The sequence below is a fragment of the Felis catus genome, chromosome B1, assembly GCF_018350175.1.
Source record: "Felis catus isolate Fca126 chromosome B1, F.catus_Fca126_mat1.0, whole genome shotgun sequence".
NCBI classification, from domain to species: domain Eukaryota; kingdom Metazoa; phylum Chordata; class Mammalia; order Carnivora; family Felidae; genus Felis; species Felis catus.
Window position 1 is genome coordinate 193274874 of NC_058371.1, and position 15087 is coordinate 193289960.

At 48.1% G+C, this 15087-nt stretch overlaps 1 pseudogene; it reads left to right on the forward strand.

Moving 5' to 3' along the window:
* Nucleotides 1-5224: 5224 nt before the first annotated feature.
* LOC109499474 lies at nucleotides 5225-5882 on the forward strand (annotated as a pseudogene).
* Nucleotides 5883-15087: the final 9205 nt, after the last annotated feature.

A 15087-nucleotide genomic window follows, 5' to 3' on the forward strand; every position in this document is an offset into this window, starting at 1 on the left:
TCTCCTCTGCCTCTCTCTCTCTCTCAAAATAAATAAATAAACTTTAAAAAGAGAGAGAGAGAGACAACACTGATCATACTTGGGTATGGATCCCTCACATCCTCCGTTAGACACATGTAAAAATATTTTCATTGGATTACAATATCTCATGCTTTTATAACTTGTTTTGTTTTTGTTTTTTTTTTTTACTTAAATTGTCATGAACCAAAAAAAGGCATGAACGTCTCTGATGATAGACTTGTTTCTGCAACATCTTTTTTAAGCTTAAACAGTTTGCGGTATGTGATATATTGAAATTATGGTAGAGCCTTTCCACTGTTGAAAAATTAGATTGTTGCCAATTGTTTATTATAAACAATGCTGTTAAAAACTATCCTTAGAGGCGCCTGGGTGGCTCAGTCTGTTGAGCGTCAAACTCTTGATTTTGGTTCAGGTGATCATCCCAGGGTCATGGGATTGAGCCCCGCAACTGGCTCTGTGCTGAGTCTGGAGCCTGCTTGAGATTCTCTCTCTCTCTCTTTCTCTCTCTGGCTCTCTCTCTCTTCCCCTCTGCCCCCCTCCCCTAGTCTCACTCACTCACTCCATCTCTAAAACAAACAAACAAAAAAACTATCTTTAAAGATATTTATTTTTCTTTACATTGAGGAACTTGTTTTCTTTAGGATAAATCCCTAGAAAGTAGACTGCAATGCCCAAGATTTGGCTTTTGAAAGACACTTTTTACTATTGAAAAATTCAAACATTCACAAGGAAGGAGATGGGCGTAATGAATGTCTAAGTATCCTTCACCCAGTTTAAACAACTACCAACCCAAATCTCATTTGGTCTACACGATGTCCCAATTATTCTCCCCCCTGGATTGTTTAGAAGTCAGTGACAGACGTACATCATTTCATTCATAAACATTTCAACACATATCTCTAAAAGATAGGGCAAGAGCACACTCATTTTTAAAGCTCTTGGCACATATTGCCAAACTGCCTACCAAAAAATTTTGCAACTGTTTTCATTCTTCCCAACAGTATAAGAACATGGCCATTTCTCCTCACTTCTGCCAACTCTGGGTGTGCCGGTTCAGCGTCCAGTTAAGGGGTGGGGTGGCAGGAAGGAATCAAACACACAAAACTAAAGCAAATACTTCAATAGAGGTGATTTAGAATGGGGAATTAGTTACAAAGATATTGGAAAAGCTAAAAGGACAAACAAGGCATAGTGAGTCCAGGAGCCAGGGCACCCATCTGGAGCTGGGACCCTGGAGGAAGGAATCCTTTGGGGGAACTAGCATCAGTGACTACTGGGAATGACAGCAGAAATAGACAAAGAGAGAGAGAGAGAGAGCAGTGTCCTGGCTTCTTCCCTCTCTCTGCTCCACTGGCCAATCTTAACAGGAGCCAGTGGGCAAGGGAGTCTAGAAGATGAGTTTGCTTCAGCCCCCCATGCCTTCGCTTCTCTTATGTTGGAGGGAATGTAAATTGTATAAGTCATTTTGAGGGGAATTTGTTAGGATTCCTCAAAATTTTAAATCTTAAGCCCTTTAGTCTAAAAATTTCCCTTTCAGAGATTTAAGCTACGTCTACTTACACGTGACAAAGATGTGCATGTGTGGATGCTTGTACAGCGTTGTTGATAATAGCAAAACACTGGAAACAATGGACATATCCATAGGCACAGTTTAAAAACATGAATGAGCTACCTGGAATGACTTCTAAGAGATGCAACCAAAGAAATAAAGGTTTAATGAAACAGCATGCTTATCAGGCCTCCATATGCTTATAAACTAATACGTGTGTAAAGCATGTCTCAAATTGTATCCAGTGGTTTCTCAAGTCACTAGCAGCAGCTATGGCCTTTGGGGAGAGGAAGCAGGTGGCTGGAATAGGAGAGAGATCTCCTTACACTTTGTACTTTAAAATTCATTCACTGTGCTTTGCAATAATCTAAGCCACATGAAATTGCCAACATTCCGTCATTTTTGACCCACAAAACAGCAATTTCATGTGGTTTATGGTACTATTCCTTTATGGATAAAAGAAGTAACTAATTTCTAAATGGTCAGGAAGAGCTATTATATTGGAATGCGACTTTGGAGTTGACATTTTCAGTAAGAAGGTGACCAGTGATATATCACCCCCTCCAGTATCAGGGCGATTTGTTGTCCTTTCAGAGTTAAGGTGAAATTCAGGCAACATCCCATGAGCTCGATTCTTTCAGAAGAGTCTCCAAGAATGGCTTCTTGATTCTCAAGACTCTATGGACTGCTAAATACACTTAAGACGAAGGAGAGTTGAGAGCCAGGCCATGTCTGCTCTCCCGTCAGCTCCACATGCTGCCGAAGGCACAAAACAAACCCAAACTTGGAAGCCAATCATCCCTCCGCCACTGATTGAGGTGGGAGCTATCTGCTCCCAGGGCTTCTGTGCAATCTTTTTTTTCACTTGAAGAGATAAGAAAGAAACTTAAGCAATCTCGGCAGCATCTGATGAAAAACAGCCTGAGGCTCTTCACATTCCAGAGCCTGCCAGGGACTTGGAGGGCCTCTCACAGATGGCTGAAATTGTTCTGATTCACCAGGAGCATGTCATATGGGTGGGTGTTGCAGCTGGGACACCACAGCCCTGAGGCTATAACTATAACATCAGGAAAAGCAGGAGACAACCGAGAGCCTTAGCACATTAGCTCATAACATCTCCCTCAGGAAGGTGCAGGACCTTGTGCCCATTTTACAGGGGAGAAAAATGAGGTTTGAGCAAGTCCAATAACCTAGAACCTAAGTCCGTCTCACTCCAAAGCTCCTTCTCCCAACGGTCACCCTGGATGTGACAAATGTCAAAGATGCTAGCTGGTGACAGATGATGCCGGCTGGGAGAGGCAGACTGGGCTGGGCTGGGCAGGTGTTGTTTGCTTGGCATGGACTGCTCAGAGACCAGGAAGGGTGGTGGGCAGCACATCTGGTCAGGTCACTCCCTTGCTTCAAACTCCTCAGTGGCTCCCCATCGCCTTCAGAATAGAATCCAAATGCAGTGCAGCATACAGGAGGTGCTCGGCCCCACCTGCCCTGCCAGTATCCCCTCTTCCCACGACCTTCAGCTCTTGCTAGGTAACCGTCCAACAAAATCCAACCACTTTCCCTTTCCAGAGTGCCCTGTGCCCTCTCAAGCCAACTGCCTCTGTCCACTGCCCACGCTTGTGTCTGCCTGGAGGACCCTCCCCCTGCACTGCGCCTGTGGCCAACTGTAAGAGTCCTTTTCTAATGCTCCTCCCCGCCCTCTGTTCCCTTCCCGTCTCCAGCTGAGCCAGGATTCCTTTTCTTGACTTCCGGTGCCCTTGTGCTTCCCTCAAGTCTGGCATCCCTCCTTTTCCTCTCTCTTTTTTAACTTTTCCCTTCTTCCTCCCACCTTTTATTCCTTCTTTATTTCAACAATTTTGCATTGAGCACCCACCCTATGCCAGTCATTAAATCACATCCGGGCGACGAAAGTTGACCAAGTAAAGATCCTTTTCTTCATAGAACTGATTCTCAAGGGCAAGAGGCAGACATCGGCTAAAAGCTCACGGTTAGCGGACATTGCTACGTGCCCGGCATTGCATTATGCATTCAGCGTGTATTACTTCACTTAACCAACACGGCAATCCTACAAGGGAGGGACTTTTGATTTTCAGAGGGAAAAATCGAGGCAGGATGGGGGTTTGAACCCAAGCTATCTGTCATTAAATCCGATGCTCTTAAATGTCAAGGTAAAAGACGAATTTAATAAGAAAGCGACAAATACAATGAAAACACACAGAACCTTAAACCCAGCTTGGACACATGGATGCCTTCTCAGATGAGGTGATGCCTCAGGACTTAGACATGGGGTTAGCATGGGCAAGGACATGGTGGTAAGTGAAAGCGTGGCTCCACGGAGAGCCTCAAGCAGCGGGATGTTGCTGGGGGGCAATGCCTGCGGATGGAATGGAGAAGACGAAGCAGTGGCCAGCCTACAGAAAGCCTCATTTGCCACCAATCGAGTGAGTGCTTGCCAGATACAGGTGTAAGATGCATGTAAGATGCAGGGCAACAAAAGGGAGTTTAATGAAGGGACTATTGCAAGATGTTGCCAGAGTTGAGGGAAATCACCAAGGAGTAGGGGGATACCTGGGCCAGCAACTCCGAGCCAGGCAGCCAGCACTCACCCAGAAGGAGCAAAAAGAGAGGATTTTACTAGAACCCAAGGTGGAAATGGTGACTTTGACCCTAGAGACTCCCCCCCCTCCTCCCCCCCCCCCCCCCCCCCGGATGTGGAGCCTTTGGTAAGAGAACCTCTGGCCAGTCCAGAGGGAAGCAGGAAAATATCCAGCTTCTTTCTCCTCTTGCCTCCTGACATCTTTCTGGTGCTTCCCCATGGCCAAACCCAAGCAGAGGCCAGAGGGTGAATGAGCCCAGCTGAACCAGTCTATGAGGTCAGTCTCCTAGGTCAGAGAAGGATAGAGAAAGGTGGCAAGTCGATCTGGAAGGACAAATGGAGACCACCCAACACTTCCAGGTTAAGGAGTTTTATCCCATTAGTGATGAGTGCCATTGAAGGGTTTTGCATAGGGAGGCAATGTGGTCAGATATGAGTTTTCACAAAGACCTCTATGGCAGTAATTCAGTGGACAGAGCTGCAAGCAGTGTGGCATGAGCTAGGGAGACCTGCTGGATCAGGGAAAAGAAGGGCCAAGGTGAGAGATGGTGAAGAATAAGAGACAGAGATAGAAGGAGATGGAATGTATCCAGGTGAAAGATGACAAGGAGCTGGAAAAGGGCATAAATAGAATGAAAGAAAGAGATTAAGCTTCGATTTTAAAAACAGAAAGATAGAAATTGGTGGTTCTTAGTGAAGGCAAAAGCCAGGATCCTCTTGGATGACCAAGATTCATTCAGGACAAGTTGAATCTAAGTTGTTTATGAAAAATCAAAATGTAAATATTTAGCAGATATTCTGATTTGCATCCAAATACTGATTAGTCTCTATCTACAGCCTTTTTTTTTTTCTATCTACAGCTTTAGATAGCAAAGCCATCAGTAGGTAAATTCTAGTTTAAAACCATGAGAGTGAATAAGATGTCCCAGGAAGAGGGATGTCCAGAGAAGAAAGCCAAGTTGTCTGGGAGTGTTAGCACCAAGAAGCAGGTGGAGGAGAACCACTACAAAGGAGACAGACAAGGAGAAAGACCAGAGAAGACAAGGAGAGCCAGGAGAATGAGGCTGCTGAGAGCAGAGGCTAGAGGACCAACACCATTAAATACTGTAGAAAGAAAAAGATAAGCACAGCTGCTGGTCAGAACATAGTAGGTCATGAGTCTTTAGAAAGAGCAGTAATGGGCCTTGCGGACGCTGCCACCCCAGAACCACCCACGCCGCCCAGGCATGGTCAACCCCCCTGTGTTCTTCGACATCGCCGTGGACGTGGAGCCCTTGGGCCGCATCTCCTTCGAGCTGTTTGCAGACAAAATTCTAAAAACAGCAGAAACATTTTGTGCTCTGAGCACTGGGGAGAAAGGATTTGGTTACAAAGGTCTCTGCTTTCACAGGATTATCCTGGGATCTATGTGCCAGGGTGGGGATTTCACATGCCACAATCACACTGGTGGCAAGTCCATCTATGGGAGAAATTTGATGATGGAAATTTCGTCCTGAAGCACACAGGTCCTGGCATCCTGTCCATGATGAATGCTGGATCCAACGTGACGGTTCCCGGTTTTTCTTCTGCACCACCAAGCCGGAGTGGTTGGATGGCAAGCACGTGGTGTTTGGCAAGGTGAAGGAGTGCACGAACATCACCAAAGTCATGGAACGTTTTGGGTCCAGGAGCCGCAAGACCAGCAAGAAGATCGGCATTGCTGACTGTGGACAAATCTAATAAATTTGACTTGACTTTTATCTTAACTACCAGAACATTCCTTCTGTAGCTCGGGAGAGCGCCCTTCTGCCCCCATCTGCTCGAAATCTCCTATAATCTTTGTGCTCCCTCTGCAGTTCCACGGTCCCTTGTTTTCCTCACTCCCCTCCAAGTTCAGTTGGATTGCAGAGCGAAGAGTATGATCATGAAATAAAAGCTAAACAACGATAACAACAACAAAAGAGCAGTAATGACTGAAGTTGGTGAATGGATTGCCATGGGTTGAGGAATGAAGTGAAGAGGACGAGGTGGACGCTGAGAATGTAGATTCTTCTGCTTACAAGTCTGAATGAGGAGGGAGAAAAGTAGAATGATACCTACAAGGACCACCAGCTCAGTGTGGAGCTTTATGATATGAAATAGGCTTTTAAAAAGAACTGGTAGAGAAGGAGAAGCAGAGAAGAGGAAGAAGCTGATCACACTTCAGAAGAGAGATGACTGATGGAGCCCAGACCTGGAGGGACCAGGGCCAACCACCCTTTACACTCCTTGCCTGATTATTTGTCCAGACCCCCAAACCCCACTGCTAGATGGGAGCTCATATCTGCTGTGTCAGGCACGTTGTCTGTCACGTGGCTGTGCTCATTCAGTGCTTGAGGAGTGAATGAGTGACTGAGTGGATTGCTGGGTGGATACTCAGCACTATAAGGACATAAGAAAAGATGCTTCTCTCTGCAACTTGCAGGAGGCTAAGGTTCAAAACGTGAACTCATCCAACAGAATTCAAGGCACCTTGAGCAACATAACGGTCTTCAGTGAGGAAATTTTCCAGATATACTTAAAAGACGCATACCCAGAAACAAAACCCCCAACCCTATCAGGCTGAATGAAGGCCTCTAGTGAGAGTTGTTGGACTACGGCCAGACAGGCTGGAAACCAGCAATCTTTATAAAATTGCTTGGTGGCAATTTATGAGAGGTGCTGAATTAGAGGTAACTGCAGGGATGATGGTGCTTCTCATACATGGAATATGACGAACAGGATGTGGCAGAGGAGGAGGGTTCACAGAATCATTGAATGTCTCATCAGCTGGGCTGTGAGTTCCATGGAACTAGGAATCACATCTGCCTTCTTTACCTCTCTGAATCACTAGCACAGTCCTTGACACAGAAATACCAGGTTATTAGCAAGAAATCGTTCTCAATTGATCGTTGCCAATTAAGTTACCAAATACCGCCAAAGTTTGTGTTCTTCGTCTATAAACACCTCGTGACCTAGAGTCCTTCTGACAGCTAGAGATAATGCAAGGCACTGGATACGATGCCTGGTCCATAGAGGCGCTCAAGAAAGCCAACCCATCCCCAGGGGTCTCTTCCTACTTGTAGACTGGGCCCAGTTGTTGAATTTACTCACCTGATGGCCATGGGTGGGAGAGTCTTCAGAGCCCCTCGAGTGACTCCCCACATGGATAAGGGAGGAATTAGGCACAGTGATGCGAAAGGAGGTGCCCAGAGCCACTGACTCAGTAAGGATACAGGAAGCTGAGGCTAGTCAATGCCCGTGAGTAGGTCTGGAATAGGTAGGGAGATAAGCTTCTCACCAGGGAAACAGCTAAATCCATGTGGGAGGAGAAGAGTGCGAATAGGAATACAGGAGAAGGCAGTGTGGAAAAGCAGGGACTTCAGCTGGGCTCCGAGAGGAGTGTGGGGAGGAGGTGGGGAGGGATTTATAATCAGGGAGAACATCTTGAGCAAGATCTCAGAGGTGACGGTGGTTGTGATCATTCCAGGGTTTCAGAAGAGAGCAAAACCGGGAAAGAGACAAGGCTAATTGACCTACGCATGCCCGCCAGGGCTCCCCACCCTAGCTTACTTCACCTTTCCCATAAACTTATAGGACAGACTATTGTTATTGTTGTCAACTGGGACTCCTTGGCGAACACCAAAGTTGGTATTTGAATCAGGTCTGTCTAACGACAAAGTTTCTGTGTCTCTCATTCTACCCATGTGTCTTCCTGGAAGGGCCAGGTGTGGCCACCTTGGTGATGAGGTCTCCCACTGGAAGCAGGGAGGTCTGGTTCTACCCCTGAAGAGCAGAGTGACCTGGGTAAGAGCCTCCTTCCCACTCCCCTCCTGCCATACGAGGTGTAATGGTTCCTGTTTTGTAAAGGGGAACAGTAATTCCTACCATATGCCTGTCTCACATCAGCCCTGGGGGTTTCTTCTGTGAGGTTCTCACCCCAGAGGATGACTTGGGGACCTGCCAGGGTGGTCTTACTCCTGGAAAAGAAGAGTGTGGCAGATGACACATAGATTTTTAAAGCTTCCACCCAGTGATACACTCATTTCCACTCTTTGGCCAGTGCAAACCCAGCAACCACACCCAAGTTTAAGAGGCAGGAACATGCCCTCTTACTGTGTATCTGGGTGAGAGAAAACTGGAAAGAGTAATGACTACCACAGGAAACTCATACCTGTATCGCTCCGAATGTTTTGCAAGAACTTTTGACACACCTGAGTTCTTCCCATTTTTCAAACTCCCCAGGTGACTTAAACCCTCGGGATGGAGAATGTAGATGGGATTCTAGGCAATGGGGGGCCCTTTCAGATTTCCAAGAAGGAAAGGATAGAACGGCTAAAGTTTGATCAGTCAATGAAAACTACCATCCAGGTGGTGTTGGAGATCAGTGGCGATGGAATGCAGGCTACATTTACAATGGGACAGCCTGGAAAGGTGGCAGCTGTGGAAAAGACACTGGAATAATCCAGGTCCATCCTGGACTTGGGATGTGGTGATGGGAAGATAAGGCAAATCCACGGAGACATTTTCATGCAGTAAACACTAATTGAGCACCTACTATGTATCAAGAACTGTGCTGGGCACCAGAGGCAGGGGATGGGTAAGGAGTGAGACTCAATGCTCAGAAGAGTAAACCTGAAGCATGCCATTGATGAAGGGTCTACCTTTTACTGAGGGTGTCATGGAGAGTCTGAAAAGAGTGCTCCGTCGCATGTCACAGAGAAGAACGTACTCTGCAATCTCCATCCAACCACGCTCTTCTTCCCCCTACCTTGTGCTGTGGCCACAGGAGCCTCACTTCTTTGTTCCGGGGCTCCAACCCCTCCCCTCCCCCATGCTTCTAGAACTCTTCCTTCTTTTTTCCAAAATGAGTTCATTGTCTCTCTGAGCCTCTCAGAGGTTGCAGGCTGGCACACACCGGGCAGGTAGTCAACCCCCCCTTAGAACTCACCCTCTTTAGAAGACGAAATACGGTGAAAATCACCATCAGCTTTCTCTGTCTTCCCAATTGCCTTCCCTGACCCTCTTGTTGGGGGTCAACTGTGGCTTCAGGCAATCTGTTACCTAACTCCCTCTCAGGGGGCTCTGAGAAGACAAAGCAGGTCATTCATTTGCGCCTGGCTTCGCCTCACTCCTCTCAGGCACCCTCCCCTCTTCCTGTTGGCTCTGCTGGTCATTTAGAACTCTCCCAGCTGGGCCAGGCCGGCCTCCCCGGGGGTCCACGGGCTTCTCCGGAGAACCCAGGGACTTGTGACTTCCTCTGCTTCTGCACACTGGTGCTGGATTCCAAGGGGCTTGGGGAAGGGGACAGAGACGCCTACTGGGAATCTTATGACCTTTCTCCTTCACAGATGCTCTCTAAAAACTCAGCTCACGATGCCACAATGATGAATATTGATAAATGCTCTTTCTATGGGGCGCCTGGGTGGCTCAATGGGTTGAGTGTCCGACTTCAGCTCAGGTCATGATCTCATGTTCCATGAGTTCGAGCCCCACATCGGGCTCTGTGCTGACAGCTCGGAGCCTGGAGCCTGCTTTGGATTCTGTGTCTCCCTCTCTTTTTGCCCCTTCCTCACTCATGGCTGTCTCTCTCTCAAAAATAAATAAACATTAAAAAAAAATTTTATAAATGCTCTTTCTAGCAACGGTAAGTATTAGCAACTGCTAAGTATTGTCCACATTTTAAAATATATACATAAACAAAACAATGCTGACACGCCATACTAATGAATAGTGTGCCTTCACCCAATGATGTGGGGATGTATTTCTTACCACTTCCCATCAGAAAGAGGTGAATGTGAGCAAGGTGCTGTCTCTCCCAGCCCCAGATGGGGTGAGGGCTCAGTTTAGAGTAGGGCAGTGCTGGTGGAGAGGCCGTACGGGACAGACAGACAGCACTGGTGACCGTTCCTCCCCTGGGGAAACTAATAGAATTAACTAAATCTGAAGCCAGTACACTGACCTCCGATGTGTCCTTTTCCTGGAAAACAAACAAAATGAAATGACTCTGAAAAAGGAGAAAATGCTCTGCCTGTGGAAGTTCTCACAGCCAGGCTTCTTGCTGGGGAGGTCGTCCGGGCTGAGTGCTGTGTTTCTGCTACAAAATAGAGAGGCAACACTCACCCCTGCTGCACTGCAGAACAAACCGTAGGAGAGCTGGGACTCCCGTCCCAGAGGGCGTGACAGGACTTCGGACATCTCGCACCTTCCGTCAGCTGCTCATGGCTGCAGAGCTTGGCTGTGCTCCGCAGCCCAACCTCTCTGAGGGCATCATAGAGCCAAGGTCACCGCCCCACTGTATTAATCATATTTTTTATTTTCTGCACTCACTGACGCTTTGACATCTTCAAGCCTTGCTGACCCAAGAGGGACTCCTCCTCCCCTGGCTAGCCAGTTTCTAGAAACATCAAAGGACCCACCAGCAAGGGCTCCTTTTACATGCAAAGCCCACACCCCAAACATCTCCTCCCTCAGGTTCTCACAGGACTGTTACGCTACTGGCTAATATTCCCTTGCATTCATCATCCCAGGCCAGGCATCATGCAACTCAGGACAGCCCCTACGCCCCAGAGCCTGCCGAAATTATTCAGACTGGCCGAGTTCTGAGCCTGCTTAACCTGCCTTGCACATCGCTTCTGCAGAAACCACAATACAGACTCTTGCCATGAGTTCCTTGTGCTCTCTCTGCCTCCTGATCCGCCCTGGCGCCTCCCTGAGTGGCCTCGAATGGTATGATGTGCCCCCTTCTCTTGGGGAACTGGGAATAACAAACTATTTTTTCAATGGCAATCATCTTCTGGCCTGCGGGCCCCACTGAACTGAAATAAAGATGAAACCTACATTTTAAAACACCTGCCTTGGGGGGCCCCTGGGTGGCTCAGTACGACTACGGCTCAGGTTGTGATCTCCCCGTTCATGGGGTCGAGCCCCGCATCGGGTTCACTGGCTGCTGTCAGTGCAGATCCTGCTTTGGATCCTCTGTCCCTCTTTCCCTCTGCCCCTCCCCTGTTCAGAGTCTCTCTCTCTCTCTCTCTTCACCACATGAAGAGACCTTACATAGGGTGAAGTCTGGGAGGGTCTCAAGCGCAGGAGTTTCTCTCCCCAGGGAGGTGGGGTATGTCACCTCCTGGAAGCTCTCAGAACCCCATATTTTTGGGATTTTTATGGAGGCTTCATCGTGGAGGCATATTCACCATCAACTCCATTTCTACCCCCTCTGCCCTCTCTAGAAAGTGGGAGGTGGGGCTGAAAATTCCAAGCTTCTAATCATGGTTTCGTCTTTCTGGTGACCAGCCCCATCCAGGAGCCCACCAAGGGTCACTTCATTAGAACACAAAACGCTCCTGTCACCCAGAAATTCCGAGGGGTTTGGGAACTCTGGGTCAGGAACTGAGTCATAGACAAAGGAACAGAAGATGCTCCTAGTATCTGGGGAAGTTACAAGGGTCTCAGGAGCTCCGTGCCAGGAACTGGGGCAGAGACCAATATACGTATTTTCTATCATCTCACAAGGCCCAACCTACAAAATTGGAATCCTTGTGAATAAATGTGTTTGAAAATAAATTCTATACATTTCTGCTCTCTTAAGTTCATTCAAAGGGGGGTATAGCAGGCTGTAAAGCAGGCAACCCAAATAAGAATATTTAAGCTTTTAGTGAAGGCTGAAGCATGTATTCAGTTGTCAGTACATACAAGCTTTAGTGTTCAGTTAATACCTATTTCAATGGTTGAAGAGACATAGCTTTCTGGAAAGTTAAGGGATACTAATTTCTATTCGTATAATTGAGAGTCGGATGTCTTTACTCTCCTGTTCTCATGTGCAGGAGGGGTGGGCAAGGCTTAAAGACAAGCTAAGCCCACCAAGACTGATGGCTGGAAACTTACATAGCAGGGCTCTGAAACTAGCTCCGTCGGGCTCCCGAAGGCTGATTTCTTACCCTCATTCCTGTCCGGACTGAACAACCAACATTGTCAGGTCAGTGATCTCTGGTGACCAGCGCGTTACCGAGTTTTATCAAGAGCAAGGCTGACCAGTATATGCTGCTGGAATGGAGTGAAATGCCACGGAACTTGCCCAGTAGCAGAGAGTCGAGCTCCAGCCGGCAGATCCCGTGATACGCTTCTGATGCAGTGTGATGCCACATCGTTGCTCATTTAGAGAGAGTTTACTCCACAGACACGGACGCCAGGAACCTCGGAGGATTCCCACACAACCACTGAGACCTCCCCACTTTCTGGTGGCCTGAGATGTGCCTGTGCGACTAGAAGGCGAGGTTCTATTCCCAGCGGCTACTGACGAGCTGTGTGGTCCTGGGCACGTCATTTAAGCTCTGTGCACCTTGATTTCAGTCGACTCACTTAGAAATGACTCACTGAGGTCCTACTAAGTAGCAGGCCCGAGCTAGGTTACATAGTGTTAAGAGTTCAGGTTTTGGAGACAGACAGACTGGATTCACATTCCAGCCCATCGCCTTTCTAATTGCGTGGACTTGGGACACTCCCTTCTCTTATCTAATTAATATGAGCCGGCAACCCGGGGCTGCACGCTTTCTCCATCACCCCAGGAGAATGGGTTAAGCATGTATCACGCATCATGTGTTCAACCCTGGGGAAGGTAACAACGTAGCAAACCAGACACAGGAGCGTGCTTACCACACCCAGACACTGTTACAAACTGTTGGCATATGTTCATCCAGTGGAGCCTCCCGACCGCCCTCCACTCTCAGTATCCCTGCCCTGCAGCTAGGATTTGGGGCACAGAGAGATTAACCAACTGGCCTAAGGTCACACAGCAACTAAGTGACAGAGGCGGATTCAAACCCAGTAGCCTGGCTCCAGAGTCCCTGCCCATCGCCCTGCGTAGGTTCTGGCTTGCTGTGACCTCTCAGAACTTCCACAACAGATCCCCGTCTGGTTTTCGCTACCCTTGTCCCCTTGTATGGTCTTTCCATGCAATAGTCAGCCCGCATCCTTGTTCCCTGCGGGACACCCTCCACGCATCCCCACCACCTTCAGGGGCAAGACCAAACTCCTCCAGAGCCCAAAGTCCTGCCAGTCCTGACCCTGAGCAACCTGCTCACTGAGACATACCTCCCCACCCCCTGCCCACTGCCACCACACCAGCACCCTGGGACCTTGAACGTCCCTGCTTTTGCTTACCTCCCCCCCCCTGCTCCCCTCTCCCCTGCTCCCCACCTCCCAAACCGGGCCAAGCACAGTGGATTTCCTGACATGACACTTACTAGGAGCTTTTTTCATTGGTTAAATGTCCAATTCTTGATTTCGACTCAGGTCATGATCTCACAGCTGTGAGATAAAGCCCCACACTGGGCTCTGCATGGGGCTCCACATTGGGCTTGGAGCCCGCTTAAGATTCTCTCTCTCTCCCTCTCCCTCCGCCCCTCCCCCTCCTTCTCTGTCTATAAATAGTAAATAAATAAATAAATAAATAAGTTAAATAACTCCACTGACTTTCTGAGAAGTATATAATATATATATCAAATATACATATAAATATATATTTCAAAAGTAATACATTCACATGGTAGATGAGTCTGCCCGGGCTACAAAGTAACACAGACTGAGGGGCTTAAATAACAGAATTGTGTCATCTCACGGTTCTGGAGGCTGGAAGTCCAAGATCAACGTGTCAGCAGGTTGGTTTCTCCTGACGCCTCTCCTCGGCTTGTTGATGGCCACCTTCTCCCCACATCCACCGTGCATATCGGGGTCTCAGTCTCCTCTTCTCATAAAGAGAATGGTCATGTTGGGTCACAGCCACCTATATTATCTCATTTACATTTAATCACCTCTTTAAAGACCCTGTCTAAACATAGTCACATTTTCAGGTACTGAGGGGTTAGACCTTCAACACAGGAAATTTGGGGAGGACACAATTCAGCCCATCACACAAGGTCAGACAGACTCCAGCAGAACAGATGCAAAATAAAAACAAAATGCGGGTTTTTTTGTTTTTTTTGTTTTTTTCCTCTTTCCTATGGCTTTCCCCACAGGGAACCGCTACGGACAGTTTCTTGAGCTTCCCACCCACCCGATCTATAAAGCACAGACCAGCATATCCACCTCCTCCCCCATTAAACCCATTTAGAGAAAGGGATGATGAGTTACATGGTTTTGCATCTTGTTTTCTCCACTTACTATATCTCGGCTATTTTTCTGTAGCAACATATACAAACCTGCCTCTTTCCGGGCTGCACTCATTCCAGCACATTCCTTTCTTGAACCCAGCCCTGGGGATTGTTTCCTGTGCTTTCTCGATGACAGACAAAGCTACCGCGAACACCGCCGCACCTGTCTCCGGGCAAGCTTTTGGGAGGAAATCATAGACTAAAATCCCACGGGGTAGAGACCTCGGCCAGGGGATATTTGCAGTTTCACTTCGTGGCTTGTGCCAACTCTGCACCTTTGAGTAGCACCCCAATTTATGTTCCCATCAGGAGCGGGTGGGGGAACCCACTCGACAGGTGTTAACTCAGCTTGAAGGCATAGTTCCAGGCTCTTTGTCGGTCCTCTGCTCACCCCTGACCCCTTCAGGCCAGTGGAGCCGTAGCCCCCTTACGCCCCCCAGTGCCCCTCCATCTTCGTTATGCTGCCACCAAAGGCAGGTGCTGGCAAGTTCCCAGTTCCCTAAGGGCAGAGTAAAGCCAGTTTCACCCCTGCAAGCACCCAGTGCCTGGATCCCAGTAGGTGCTCATTAGTTGTTTGAATAGCTGACTCCTTATAGCCCTGTGAACCTAGGCTGGGGAGGGTGGTTTTTCCCTGTGTTTCCCTAGGCCTGAGCACAGCACCTGACGTGGGTCAGGAATTCAAGGACAGGATTCTGGAATGGAACACGTTCCCAGGAAACCAAGTCGATCATGATGAGCTAACTCTGCTTGTTTCCACAGCTGACCTCTCTGTCCCATGA